A 15084-nucleotide genomic window follows, 5' to 3' on the forward strand; every position below is an offset into this window, starting at 1 on the left:
TGTGAAGCTATGTGCATTCCTCAATGCAATCTCTCAGAAGGTAATCAATCCAGAAGATCTACCACGGTTACAGAACGATGTGGTCCAATGCCTTGTCAGTTTCGAGTTGGTGTTCCCACCATCCTTCTTCGATATTATGACGCACCTCCTGCTCCACCTAGTCGAAGAGATTTCCATTCTCGGTCCTGTATTTCTACACAATATGTTCCCCTTTGAGAGGTTCATGGGAGTATTAAAGAAATATGTTCGTAACCGTGCTAGGCCAGAAGGAAGCATCGTCAAGGGCTATGGAAATGAGGAGGTAATTGAGTTCTGTATTGACTATGTTCCTGACCTTAAGCCGATTGGTATTCCTCAATCGCGGCACGAGGGGAGACTAAGTGGAAAAGGCAAGATCGGAAGGAAATCCACGATATGTATGGACGGTCATTCTATGACTGAAGCACACCACACAGTTCTGCAAAATTCCAGCTTTGTGGCTCCGTACTTCGAGCAACACAAGAATATTTTACGCTCGGACAACCCGGGGAAGCCTGAATCCTGGATTAGAAAGGCCCACATGGATACTTTCGGCAGTTGGTTGCAAAAACATTTAATGAATGACAATGATGTTGGAGATCAGCTGTACATGTTGGCCAAGAAACCATCTTCGACTATAACGATTTTCCAAGGGTACGAGATAAATGGGAATACATTTTACACCATCACCCAAGATAAAAAGAGCACCAACCAAAACAGTGATGTCTGCTTTGATGCAGCAACCGAGAATGGGCGAAAGGTCACATATTATGGTTACATAGAGGAGATATGGGAACTTGACTATGGACCCTCCTTTAAGGTCCCTTTGTTCCGGTGCAAATGGTTCAAGCTAACGGGAGGTGGGGTAAAGGTGGACGAGCAATACGGAATGACAATGGTGGATTTCAACAATCTTGGTTACCTTGACGAACCATTCGTCCTTGCCAAAGATGTCGCTCAGGTTTTTTATTTGAAGGACATGAGTAGCAAACCGAGGAAACGGAAAGATAAGAAAACGATCAGTACATCATGCGATGATCCAAAGCGCCACATTGTTCTTTCAGGGAAAAGAAACATCGTGGGAGTGGAGGACAAGACAGACATGTCAGAAGATTATAATATGTTTGGTGAAATTCCGCCCTTCAAAGTGAACACTGACCCAAGCATTAAGTTAAATGATGAGGATGCTCCATGGATACGGCACAATCGTAAGCAAGCAGGGACACAAGGGAAGAATTGATGTGTAATAATTTATTGTACCAAACTTTGTATTTGGTCGATGAACTGAATGATGTATCAAACCTTTTGTCAAACCTTCAAGGGATTTTAAAATGAATTAGTTTTATTTTTCTGATTTTTTTGATATATAATTGTATTTTTAAGATTTTAAAATGAATTAGTTTTATTTTTCTGATTTTTTTGATATATTATTTGTATTTTTAAGAATTTAAAATGAATTAGTTTTATTTTCTGATTTTTTTGATATATAATTGTACAAACAAAATAAAATAAATTTTAATAACATAAATAAAATTGATTCAACTAAAATTATCGAAGTATTTTCTGTTCAAAATCATTGAAAGCTAAAAGAATTTTCATAAAGAACTTTTTTTGTTAGAAACTTTAATAGCAAAAATAATTATCATAAAGTAAAATAAATAAGTAATTAGAAACAAAATAAAATAAAATAAATAAGTTTTTTGTTGTAAGTAGAAACAAAACAAAATAAATAAAGCAAAAAAGAAAACAAAAAACAGGCAAAAAATAAAAAATATGCCACCTACTGGGCCACCACGGCCTGAATACGACTAGAAACCCATCAATGGGCCAGGATTCAGGCCCGCAGAAGGCCCAGTAGGCCCATCAGGCATAGCAGTGACAATTAGGCCCGTAAGCCTGCAATGGAGAGGAGCTCAAGAGGGGAGCGGCAGTGGGGCTTATAAACCACTGCGCGCCCCTCTCAACTAGCGAGGTGGGACTAAACTTTCGACGCGGCAGCACAATGCCTTTAGTCCCGGTTCGGGAGGCGGACCGCGACTAAAGGGTACCCTTTAGTCGCGGTTGTTGTCCCCAACCGCGACTAAAGGGTCTTTCTGCGCGGGAACGAAAGCGGCGCCAAAACCCTTTAGTCCCGGTTGGGGAGGCGGACCGCGACTAAAGGTACCCTTTAGTCGCGGTTGGTGTGGCCAACCGCGACTAAAGGGTACCTTTAGTCGCGGTCCGCCTCGCCAACCGGGACTAAAGGTACGTCTATATATACTGCACTTAGCAGTTTCCGCCACTTCCCATTCTCCTCTCTCGACGCCGAAGCCCTGCCCCGACGCCGATCGACGCCGAAGCCCTGCCCCGACGCCGACGCCGATGCCGAAGCCCTGCCCCGACGTCGACGCCGACGCCGAAGCCCTGCGCGCCGCCGCCCCCGTCCCCAGTGAGCGCCGGCGCCGCCCGTGCCCTGCCCTTGCGCTCCGCCGCCGCCGCAGCGTGCACCTGCCCTTGCCCTTGCCCGCCGCCCGACGCCCTGCCGCCCGCCGCTCGCTGCCCCTGCCTGCCGTCCTCCGCGCGCCTCCCGCCGCCGGAAAAGGAAGAAGCTAGAAGAAAGAAAAAGGAAGAAGAAGAAAGAAAAAGGAAGAAGAAGAAGAAAAAAGGAAGAAGAAAACAAAAGAAAAACAGAAGAAAACAAGAAAAAGGAAGAAAAAAGGAAAAAGGAAGAAAAAAAAGAAAACAAAAGAAAAAGGAAGAAGAAAGAAAAAAGAAAACACAAGAAAAACAAACAGAAGAAAAAAGGAAAAAGGAAAAAAGGAAGAAAAAAACAGAAGAAAAACAAAAGAAAACAAAAGAAAACAGAAGAAAAAGGAAGAAGAAAAAAAGAAGAAAGAAAAGGGAAGAAGAAAAAAATGAAAACCAAATGAAAACTAAAAGAAAGAAGAAAGAAAAAGGAAGAAGAAAAAAAGAAGAAGAAAGGAAGAAGAAAGGAAGAAGAAGAAAGAAAGAAGAAAGAAAAAGGAAGAAGAAGAAAGAAACCAAATGAAAAAAGAAGAAAAGAAAGAAGAAAAGAAAGAAGAAAGAAAGAAGAAAGAAAAAGGAAGAAGAAAAAAGGAAGAAGAAAGAAAAAGGAAGAAGAAAAAAAAGAAAGAAGAAAGAAAGAAGAAAGAAAAAGGAAGAAGAAAAAAAGAAGAAAGAAAAAGGAAGAAGAAAAAAATGAAAACCAAATGAAAACCAAAAGAAAGAAGAAAGAAAAAGGAAGAAGAAAAAAAGAAGAAGAAAGGAAGAAGAAAGGAAGAAGAAGAAAGAAAGAAGAAAGAAAAAGGAAGAAGAAGAAAGAAATAAGAAAGAGGAAGAAGAAAGGAAGAAGAAGAAAAAAAGAAGAAAAAAGGAAGAAGAAAGAAACCAAATGAAAACCAAAAAGAAAAACAAAGAAAACAAAACAAAATACTTGGCATTGCTCAATAATCTTATTTTTTAATTCCTCCTCCTCTATGTCCCCTTAATCTTATTTTTAATTCCTTTATACTTAAAGAATTTTTACTATATGCAGGAGTGACATATGGCGGACGATAGAGCCGAGCCGCTTAGGGATCCGGAGGCTGAACGTTATTTAATGGGCATCATCAACAACGAGATTCCTTATGTGCCGGGCTCAGAATATGAGCAACAAGAGGATGTAGTCTCTTCTTTTCTGAACCTTGACGGTGGAACATAGATTGTCGATGATCAAGAAGGTGAAGGAACGGACATTGTCGACGGAGGTCAACCGTCAACAAACGACGATCTCGAATTGCAAGTAGCAACCACCTCCGGCGAGGTATATATATACATTGAGCCTCTCGTGATACAAACTTACTGAAATGTGAATACATATGTATTAACGCGCGCGACTCTCTTTCTTTTTTTAGCCCGCCGGATCGAGTACGACAAAGTGTGGCAAATCCAAGGCGATGAAAACAGGAGAAACATATGCCATTGAGTTTGTTAGTGAAACCGGCAAGCCCCTACAGCACACCTCAAAGTTTATCAACCAATGCGGAGTCGTTGTTAGAGACAACATCCCGATCACCGTCCAGGAATGGAAGGAGCCAAAGAAGGCACGTCTTGGTTTCAGTTTTGTCGACAAGAGAACGAAAAAGGATTGCTGGAGAAAGCTTATGGAACATTTCATTCTACCTCCGGAATACAACAAAGTCGATGAATTCGGTAACGAGGTTCCGGGTGGACGTCAGAGGAGGAGGCTAGTTAAAGAGTTCGCTCTTCAGAAGATGGGCGAAGCATTCCGGAACTTCAAGAAAAATTTAACCCGTGACTATGTCAACAAGGGCAAGACTCCGGATTTCAATGGACAACATGAGAAACTGAAAGATGATTGGCCACATTTCTAGGTACAGAGGGATGGGACCCAAGGGCCAAAAGCTGGTGGTACGGGCATGGGGGATCGCTAGACCCGGAGACAGGGGTGTGTGTTCACCGGCAGAGACAGTTTGCTCCCACCCAAGCCCTTATTGACGCAATGACCCAAGCTCAAGAGGGCTTGATCAAGTTTAACAGAGAGAAAGACGCACTGACAACAGCCCTCGGGAATGATGAACACGGAGGACGTGTACGAGGCAAAGGCAAAGTTCCGTGGAAAGTAGGGTTTTCCCAGGACAATGACCCGTACTGTTACAGAAGCTGTAAGAGAAAGACGGACCGGGATGCAGATCTTATGACGAAGTTTGCATCGGAACTCCATGAGTTGAAGCAGACCGTGCATGAACTAGTAAAAAAAAATCGGCTGCAGGGCCGCATGAAGATCATGAAGCGGATCGCGGAAGCCAGCAGCGGAGAAGCAGCGTGGCTTCCACGGATGCCCCGCCTGGTGCTAGTGCACCGATGATCGAGATTCGTGCACCGGAGCCTCACTACCCCGTGGATGATGTAAAGGAGATGAAAGAATGTGATCTGCATTATCCCGTGGGGAACGTTTCCACGAAGGTAGCTAGCGGCAGTGCTTTACCCTGTACACCTGGAGCACTCCACCACAACAACCCCATTGCATATGGCTATGCTCGTGTCACGGTGGAAGACATAGTCCAAGGGTTTGAGGACCTGGAGATTGACAAACCTACACCCGAAGGGGAGAGAAGACTTGGAGATGTCAAGCGCCAGTTCATTCTATGGAAAAGGAAGTACATAGTGTTTCCAGGCGAGGCGCCAAGGCTAGCAAGTCCACCCCCCTCCAATGGTGGTGGTGGTGGTGGTGGCGGTGGTGGCGGTGGTGGTGGTCGTGGTGGTTCACCTACACCTCCTTCACGCCATTCGATGCCGTCCCCCGATCCACAACCTCCGGCGGGTGCGACGCCCCCCAATCCTCCTCCGGCGGGTACGACGCCCCCCAATCCACCTCCGGCGAAGAAGCAGAAGCAGGCGGACAGCAAGGAAACCCGCTCCTGGACTATTAACCCGGACCCTTATGTACCTAAGACCACAAGGGTACCGGAGCCATCACTGAAGCCTCTCCTCCCAAGGCCTTGGGAACTTAGTGAAGCTGAAACCAAATTGGCCACGTCTGCTGATTATGAGAAATGGAAGGCGGATATGAAGGCGATAAAAGAGCCTGAGCCCAAGCAAGTATTCACTGAGAAGCAAAAGAAGTGGGCTAAGGATTTTTTGACGACACCGTCCCAAGCCGAGCTGAATATGCCTGACGACTATGGACATGAACTTCGTAGGCAAGCAAAAATATTGAAGGAGGAGAAAGAAGAAAGTAAAAAAAGCGGGAAACAGGTTGACCAGCTCAGGATGCAGAAGAAACAATCGATCCCCCCGCTCATAGTGAAAGCCGGTCCGGAAGAGGACCCCGAGATCATAGCAGCTGCGGCAGCACTTGGATTGACTGTAGCGAGTGCCATGAAACAAGCGTCCGAGATGGGTTTGACTCTTCGTGCCTTCTTAGGCCTTGAGGATGCGCCAGTATGTGAGATAGCATTACAATATGTGCGGAATGGGCCTCTCGTCGAGCCTGCGCGGGAAAAGAGTCTACCACCACAAATGCGAAATCTGCTACGTTGGTACAAGCAATTCATAACATGGGCCGACAAAGAATATGTTTATGCGGATGTTACAGATGAGCATCACACCAAACGGTACTCTGTACAAGTTCATATGAGTGAATTGTTCCAGCTGTTCAATCTGCGCGACCTCGACAAATCTATGCTGAGTTGCTACGTTCTGTAAGTGATTTATTTCTACCTCATCTCGTTCTTCATTGCCTGCACTATATATATATATATATACATATATATTGTCCTAACTATATTGTTGCGTATGCTATTATGCAGATTGAAGGATTGGGAATGCAAAATAAGAAACATCCATGATGTTGGGTTCATTGACCCACATATCGTTAATGGACATGTGTTACAACATCACCCCGAAGACGTGGAGAAAGACTTGTACAAGTTTCTTAGAAAGCATCAACTCAAAAGTCATATTCTATTTCCTTACCATTTTGGGTGAGTGTTTCTCTCTTGTGCCCATTCTCTTTTGTTTACTCCATGCATGGTATGTCTAATCGATGAGTTATGCATGACTGTGCATGTAACGTGTCCGCAGGTTCCACTGGATTCTGCTAAATATTGAACTTCACACCTCCAGAGTTCTAATCATGGACTCTATGGATTCGGATCCAAAGCGTTGGGCCGACATGAGAAAAATGCTGCAAAAGTAATCATTTTCAATCATTTGAGCTCTATATCGATCGGTCTCTTTCGTTCATTTCCTAATATGAAGTAACTAATAACTCCCTTGTTCATTTAATTTTCTTTGCCCTGTAGGGTTTGGAGACGGTTCTCAGAAGAAATTGTCGGTGAATTCAAACATGAGCTAGATTTCAGAAGGTTAGTTAATGTGGATAAGCAGCCACCGGGGACCAATCTATGTGGATACTATGTTTGTGAGAACATCCGGAGACACACCTCTGAGCGGAAGGCATCGGATAGCGTGTGGAACGCGACGGATAACTTGCGGAGGAGGCTTAGTCCAGAAGCTCGCTTCCGACCAATTCAAGAAGAATTAGCAGGATTTTTCATGAGGGAAGTCATCAATCCTAAAGGAGAACACTATACCGAGGACGAAGAAATTTATATGCATACCCGAGATTGAAACTTGTTCGAAGTTGTATATGGTCATCCATCCTAATTGTGTATGGAAACTTGTTCGAAGTTGTATATGGTCACCCGAGATTGAATATACATTATATATTCCTCTTGAATTCTTCTTGTTTGAAATTTCATATGCATGTATATAGTAGCGTAGAATATGTGTACTGAAACTTCATCAAAATTAAAATAAAACACAAAATAAAATATAAAAGAAATAAAACACTCCAAAATAAAAAGAAACCAGGTTTAGGGGGCTAAAACCCTAAACCTGCAGAGGAGGCCTTTAGTCCCGGTTGGCCACGAGAACCGGGACTAAAGGTCCTCCGCCCCGACGGACCACTGGCGCCCACGTGGACGGGCCTTTAGTCCCGGTCAGCCACAAGAACCGGGACTAAAGCCTTTAGTCGCGGTCCGTAAGAGGCGCGACTAAAGGGGGGGGGTCTTTAGTCGCGCATATTTAGTCCCGGTTGCACAGCCGGGACTAAAGGCTGTTGCGAACCGGGACTAAAGGGCTTTTTTCTACCAGTGGTTGTCCAAAAAAAGTTGCACAATAAAATGAGTGAGTAGTTCATGAATAATTATGTGAAGCAAGATATGTTTTCTATCATCAGTAATGATGTTTTTGTTTATCATTTTAAGATGACAAAAGATCAAAAGGGGACACTCTGAATGGAAGTGACTTTACATGCTTCTTTCGCTTTTAGGGTACTTGTCAACTAACTTGTCATTCATTTTCAGTGTTACTAGCAAGATGGAATTGATATCTGAAGCTATGAAGTTATTTTTGCATGACTCTATTTATAATAGGTAAGCACACAATTTTGCAATTTCATCTAACAAGTATGTCTTACACTCTCCAGTTTTCAATGTAACCATTATATTTGATAAAATGATATCATGTTTCAACTTGTTGCCCATTGGTTGATGTACTCCAGTGATAAGACACCGTAAAAATGGACTTTACACTCAATTAAATTATATAAAGTCCTCATAATTAGCTAATGAGCGAACCCATTGACCGAATTTCCTGGCTCCGCGTGTTGCTTCACAGGAGAAAGTTGCAAGCCTCGCATTGACCTAGTCCAATGCAACATCCGGAGAGCACCGTCCACTGGAAATCGCTCTCATGGAGTCATCGTTGCCGCAGTGGTCCCGCCGCCTGTAGCTCCGACTTCTCTGTCACAACCAGAAACTAGCATAGGAACACCAAGTGGCGCACTGGACCTTCGACATCAAAAGAACAAGCCGCGACCCGGCTCTACTCGCCACCATCGTCGTCACCACACACATCACAACGCCACAACCATCTCGCATCACCGGTTGGCCACCTGCCAATCATGATGCTGTGTATGTCCAGCCCAAGGGAAGCGCGGAGAAGGATCAATGGTCTTCAAAGCAACGCCCCAAAGGGGGAAACGCAGCAGGAATGACGTCGTTGCCCGACCCAGACTGGTCTAGGCTTTCACTCAAAGAACCAGATCCAAGGATGAAGCGGGTCGAAGAACTCCATGGCGGCGCCTTCAACAAGGGGAACGACGCCCGTAGGCGCCGCCACTGCCGGCTGGCCAAAGCCGAGCAAGCTTGCACTCGGAGCAGACTCAACGAACACCCACACGCGGCCGGCCAAAACCAGCCCGCACCTCCGCTGGTCCGCACACCCATGCACAGCAACCACGTTGCTGCCACATAGGGAACACCACTCTGCGCATCCGCCCCGCTGCCGCCCGCCGGAGACGTAGCCATGACCACCGGGAAGTTTGCTTCCACACTGCCTCAGCTCCACAGCAGCGGCCACCACCGGCAGCAGACACACGCTGGAACGAACCTCCAGGAAGCAGGAAGGGGGGGGGGCGCCACTCCACCCCTACTCGCCTGGCAGAAGCTCCTGGGACAGAGCCCGGAGCTCGTTGATGAAGCTTTCGTGGCCGCCACACACAGAAGACACTGCCCCGTGCAGTCGCAGGCCTCACCACCCAGCACCAATGTCGTAGCAACCAGATGGGATGCCGCCCCGATCTGGTCCACCAAGCTCGTGCACCGGTGGCCTCCGCCACTGCACTGCCGCCCCGACGCTTCTCCGACCACGCCGCCTCATACATTTTCAATGTTACTGGCAAGATGGAATTGGCATCTGAAGCACACAATTTTGCAATTTCATATAACAGGTATGTCTTACACTCCCTAGTTTTCAATGTAACCATTATATTGTTGGGGAACGTAGCATGCAATTTAAAAAAAATTCCTATGATCATGCAAGATCTATCTAGGAGATGCATAGCAACGAGACGGGGAGAGTGTGTCCACGTACCCTCGTAGACCGAAAGCGGAAGCGTTATATTAACGCGGTTGATGTAGTCGAACGTCTTCACGATCCAACCGATCCAAGTACCGAATGCACGGCACCTCCGTGTTCAGCACACGTTCAGCTCGATGACGTCCCTCGAGATCTTGATCCAGTAGAGGGTTGAGGGAGAGTTCCGTCAGCACGACGGCGTGGTGACGGTGATGGTGATGTGATTTGCGCAGGGCTTCGCCTAAGCACTACGACGCTATGACCGGAGGAGTAAACTGTGGAGGGGGGCACCGCACACGGCTAAGAGATTTCTTGCTGTGTCTTTGGGGTGCCCCCTGCCCACATATATAAAGGGGGGGGAGAGGCCGGCGGCCAGGAGGGGCGCGCCATGGGGGGAGTCCTACTTGGACTCCTAGTCCAAGTAGGATTCCGCCCACCCTTTTCCTTTCTCCACCGGAGGGAAAAGGAAGGATAGGGAGAGGGAAAGGGAAGGGGGCGCCGCCCCCACCTCCTTGTCCTATTCGGACTCCCTAGGAGGGGGGCGCGCGGCCACTCCCCGCGGGCTTCCCCCTCTCTCCCTTAGGCCCATGTTGGCCCAACACTTCTCCGGGGGGTTCCAGTAACCCCTCAGAACTCCGGAAAAATACTCGAATCACTCGGAACCATTCCGATGTCCGAATACAACCTTCCAATATATGAATATTTACCTCTAGACCATTTCGAGACTCCTCGTCATGTCCGTGATTTCATCCGGGACTCCGAACAAACTTCGGTCACCAAAACACACAACTCATAATACAAATCGCCATCGAACGTTAAACATGCGGACCCTACGGGTTCGAGAACTATGTAGACATGACCGAGACACATCTCTGGTCAATAACCAATAGCGGAACCTGGATGCTCATATTGGCTCCTACATATTCGAAACCGCATAACAACATACGTCATTCCCTTTGTCATCGGTATGTTACTTGCCCGAGATTCGATCGTCGGTATCCTCATACCTAGTTCAATCTCGTTACCGTCAAGTCTCTTTACTCGTTTCGTAATGCATCATCGCGTAACTAACTCATTAGTCACATTGCTTGCAAGGCTTATAGTGATGTGCATTACCGAGAGGGCCCAGAGATACCTCTCCGATACTCTGAGTGACAAATCCTAATCTCGATCTATGCCAACTCAACAAACACCTTTGAAGACACCTGTAGAGCATATTTATAATCACCCAGTTACGTTGTGACGTTTGATAGCACACAAAGTGTTCCTCCGGTATTCGGGAGTTGCATAATCTCATAGTCAGAGGAATATGTATAAGTCATGAAAAAGCAATAGCAATAAAACTAAATGCTCATAATGCCAACGGATGGGTCTTGTCCATCACATCATTCTCTAATGATGTGATCCCGTTCATCAAATGACAACACATGCCTATGGTCAGGAAACACAACCATCTTTGATTAATGAGCTAGTCAAGTAGAGGCATACTAGGGACACTCTGTTTTGTCTATGTATTCACACATGTACTAAGTTTCCGGTTAATACAATTCTAGCATGAATAATAAACATTTATCATGATATAAGGAAATATAAATAACAACTTTATTATTGCCTCTAGGGCATATTTCCTTCATATATTTGATAAACTGATATCATGTTTCTACTTGCTGCCCTTTGGTTGATGTACTCCAGTGAGTAGTTCATGAATAATTATGTGAAGAAAGATATGTTCTCTATCATCAGTAATGATGTTTTCTTTTATTATTTTAAGATGACGAAAGATCAAAAGGGGACACTCCGAATGGAAGTGACTTTACATGTTTCTTTCATTTTTTTGGTACTTGTCAAACTAACTTGTCATTCATTTATTTATTTTGAAACGAGACAAAAGTTATGCCATTTTCATTGATTAAGAAGAAGAGAGTTGCCTGGTTAATTATAGGAAAACTAGAAGAAAACCTAGATTACAAACCCCAAATGGGGCACCCACGGACGACCTGGCCTCAAACGCCAAACAGTCTACCGAAGCATCGAGAACATGGTAGTTCCGGTTTTTCTGACGAGCTTTACATGAGAAAGTTGCAAGCCTCGCATCGACCTAGTCCAGCGCAACATCTAGAGAGCACCGTCCACTGGAAACCGCCCTCATGGAGTCATCATTGCCGCAGTGGACCCGCCGCCCGCAGCTCCGGCTTCTCTGTCACAGCCAGAAACCAGCATAGGCACACCCAGTGGCGCACTCGACCTTCAACATCAGAAGAACAAGCCGCGACCTGGCTCTACTCGCCACCATCGTCATCACCACACACATCACAACGCAACACCCACCTCGCATCACAACGCAACACCCACCTGCCAATTAAGATGCCGTATACGTCCAGCCCAAGGGAAGCATGGAGAAGGATCAATGATCTTCAAAGCAACGCCCCAAAGGGGGAAACGTCGCAGGAACGACGTCGTTGACCGACCCAGACGGGTCTAGGCTTTCACCCGAAGAACCAGATCCAAGGATGAAGCGGGTCGAAGAACTCCACGACGGCGCCTTCAAGATGGGGCACGACGCCCGTAGGCGCCGCCACCGCCGGCCCGCGAAAGCCGAGAAAGCTTTCGCTCGGAGCAGATTCGACGGACACCCACACGCGGCCGGCCGAAACCTGCCCACACATCTGCTGGTCCGCACACCCCTGCACAACAACAGCGCTGTCGCAACACAGGGACCACCACTCCACGCATTCTCCCCGCCGCCGCCCGCCGGAGACGCAGCCATGACCACCGGGAAGTCTGCAGCCCCACTGCCTCAGCTCCGCAGCGGCAGCCACTGCTACCTCTTGTGCACTGCGTTGGTTTTCCCTTGAAGAGGAAAGGGTGATGCAGTAAAGTAGCGTAAGTATTTCCCTCAATTTTTGAGAACCAAGGTATCAATCCAGTAGGAGACCACGCTCGAGTCCCACGCACCTACACAAACAAATAAGAACCTCGCAACCAACGCGATAAAGGGGTTGTCAATCCCTTCACAGTCACTTACGAGAGTGAGATCTAATAGATATGATAAGATAATATTTTTGGTATTTTTATGATAAAGAGTAAGAGTAAATAAAGCAAAATAAACGGCGCCAGAAATAGCTTGTTGACGGGAGATTAATATGATGGAAAATCGACCCAGGGGCCATAGGTTTCACTAGTGGCTTCTCTCAAGAGCATAAGTATTATGGTGGGTAAATGAATTACTGTCGAGCAATTGATAGAATTGAGCATAGTTATGAGAATATCTATGTATGATCATGTATATAGGCATCACGTCCGTGACAAGTAGACCGAAACGATTCTGCATCTACTACTATTACTCCACACATCGACCGCTATCCAGCATGCATCTAGAGTATTAAGTTCATAAGAACAGAGTAATGCTTTAAGCAAGATGACATGATGTAGAGGGATAAACTCATGCAATATGTATAAACCCCATCTTTTTATCCTCGATGGCAACAATACAATACGTGCCTTGCTGCCCCTGCTGTCACTGGGAAAGGACACCGCAAGATTGAACCCAAAGCTAAGCACTTCTCCCATTGCAAGAAAGATCAATCTAGTAGGCCAAACCAAACTGATAATTCGAAGAGACTTGCAAAGATAACCAATCATACATAAAAGAATTCAGAGGAGATTCAAATATTGTTCATAGATAAACTTGATCATAAACCCACAATTAATCGGATCTCGACAAACACACCGCAAAAGAAGAGTTACATCAAATAGATCTCCAAGAAGATCGAGGAGAACTTTGTATTGAGATCCAAAGAGAGAGAAGAAGCCATCTAGCTAATAACTATGGACCCGAAGGTCTGAGGTAAACTACTCACACATCATCGGAGAGGCTATGGTGTTGATATAGAAGCCCTCCGTGATCAATGCCCCCTCCGGCGGAGCGCCGGAAAAGGCCCCAAGATGGGATCTCACGGGTACAGAAGGTTGCGGCGGTGGAAATAGGGTTTTGGCTCCGTATATGATGTTTCCAGGGTACATGGGTATATATAGGAGGAAGAAGTACGTCGGTGGAGCAACGAGGGGCCCACGAGGGTGGAGGGCGCGCCTGGGGGAGGTGGGCGCGCCCCCTTGCCTCGTGCCCTCCTCGTTGATTGCTTTACGTAGACTCCAAGTCCTCTGGATCATGTTTGTTCCGAAAATCACGTTCTGAAGGTTTCATTCCATTTGGACTCCGTTTGATATCCTTTTCCTTCGAAACACTGAAATAGGCAAAAAAACAGCAATTTGGGCTGGGCCTCCGGTTAATAGGTTAGTCCCAAAAATAATATATAAGTGTAAAATAAAGCCCAATAAACATCCAAAACAGAATATAATATAGCATGGAACAATAAAAAATTATAGATATGTTGGAGACGTATCAGCCACCACCGGCAGCTGACGCACGTGGGGACCAGGGAGAGGGAAGGGGGGCACGAGCCCACCCCTAATCGCTGGGGCAGAAGCTCCTGGGACAGAGCCCGAAGCTCGCCGACGAAGCTTTCGTGGCCGGCACACACGAAAGACACTGCCACGTGCAGTCGCAGGCCTCACCAGCCGGCACCAACGCCATAGCAACCAGATCAGACGCCACCCCGATCTGGGCCACCAAGCTCGTGCACCGGTGACCTCCGCTGTTGCACTGCCGCCCCGATGCTTCTCCTACCGCTGCTCCGACCACGCCGCCTCATTCATTTTCAATGTTACTAGCAAGATGGAATTGGCATCTGAAGCAATGAAGTTATTTTTGCACGACTCTATTTATAATAGGTAAGCACACAATTTTGCAATTTCATCTAACAAGTGGTCTTACACTCCCCAATTTTCAATGTAACCATTATATTTGATAAACCTGTAGCATGTTTCTACTTGCTGCCCTTTTGTTCATGTACTCCAGTGATAAGACACCGTAAAAATGGACTTTACACCCAATTAAATTATATAAAGTCCTCATAACTAGCTAATGAGCGAACCGATTGACCGAATTTCCTGGCTCCGCTGTGTTGCTTCCTGCATTATTCGAATTCTGAGAGCCGGGAGCACTAGTAGAAAAAGGGGCTTTCGTTCGGGCCTGGCCAGCCCATTAGTCCCGGTTCTGCCACGAACCGGGACAAATGAAGGCATTTGTCCCGGTTTGAGAGCCCAGGGGGCCGGCCGGGGCCTCGTGGGCATTGGTCCCGGTTCGTCTGGGCCTATTTGTCCCGATTCATGGCACGAACCGGGACCAATGGGCCTTGCTCCTGGCCCACAACCATTGGTCCCGGTTCGTGGCAGGAACCGGGACAGAAGGAAGGCCTTTAGTCCCGGTTCCATCCACGAACCGGGACAAATGAGTTGCCTATATATATACCCCATCGCCTGCGAGCAGAGCAGTCCACAGTGCTCTGTTTTTTGCTGGCCGGCGAGGGGGAGGGCATTGGGTGCTCTAGCTCACCTCCTATGCACATGAGGTGTTCGATGAAATGTCCGAGCCACACTAGTTAAGCTTTCTCCTCTCGAAGCTCGACCTCCGAGCTCCATTTTTTCCGAGATTTGTCTAGGTTTATATTAGCGGCCCGTCACGCCCCGTCCCCGTCTTCACCGCCGTCGATCGCCCGCGGCGATCTCGTCGCCGGGACC

The 15084-nt window shown here is 46.7% G+C and overlaps 1 pseudogene; it reads left to right on the forward strand.

Annotated features, from left to right (window-relative positions):
- Positions 1-14664: 14664 nt before the first annotated feature.
- LOC120975083 (small nucleolar RNA SNORA57) lies at positions 14665-14796 on the forward strand (annotated as a pseudogene).
- Positions 14797-15084: the final 288 nt, after the last annotated feature.

This window comes from Aegilops tauschii, chromosome 2 (assembly GCF_002575655.3).
Source record: "Aegilops tauschii subsp. strangulata cultivar AL8/78 chromosome 2, Aet v6.0, whole genome shotgun sequence".
Taxonomy (NCBI): Eukaryota; Viridiplantae; Streptophyta; class Magnoliopsida; order Poales; family Poaceae; genus Aegilops; species Aegilops tauschii.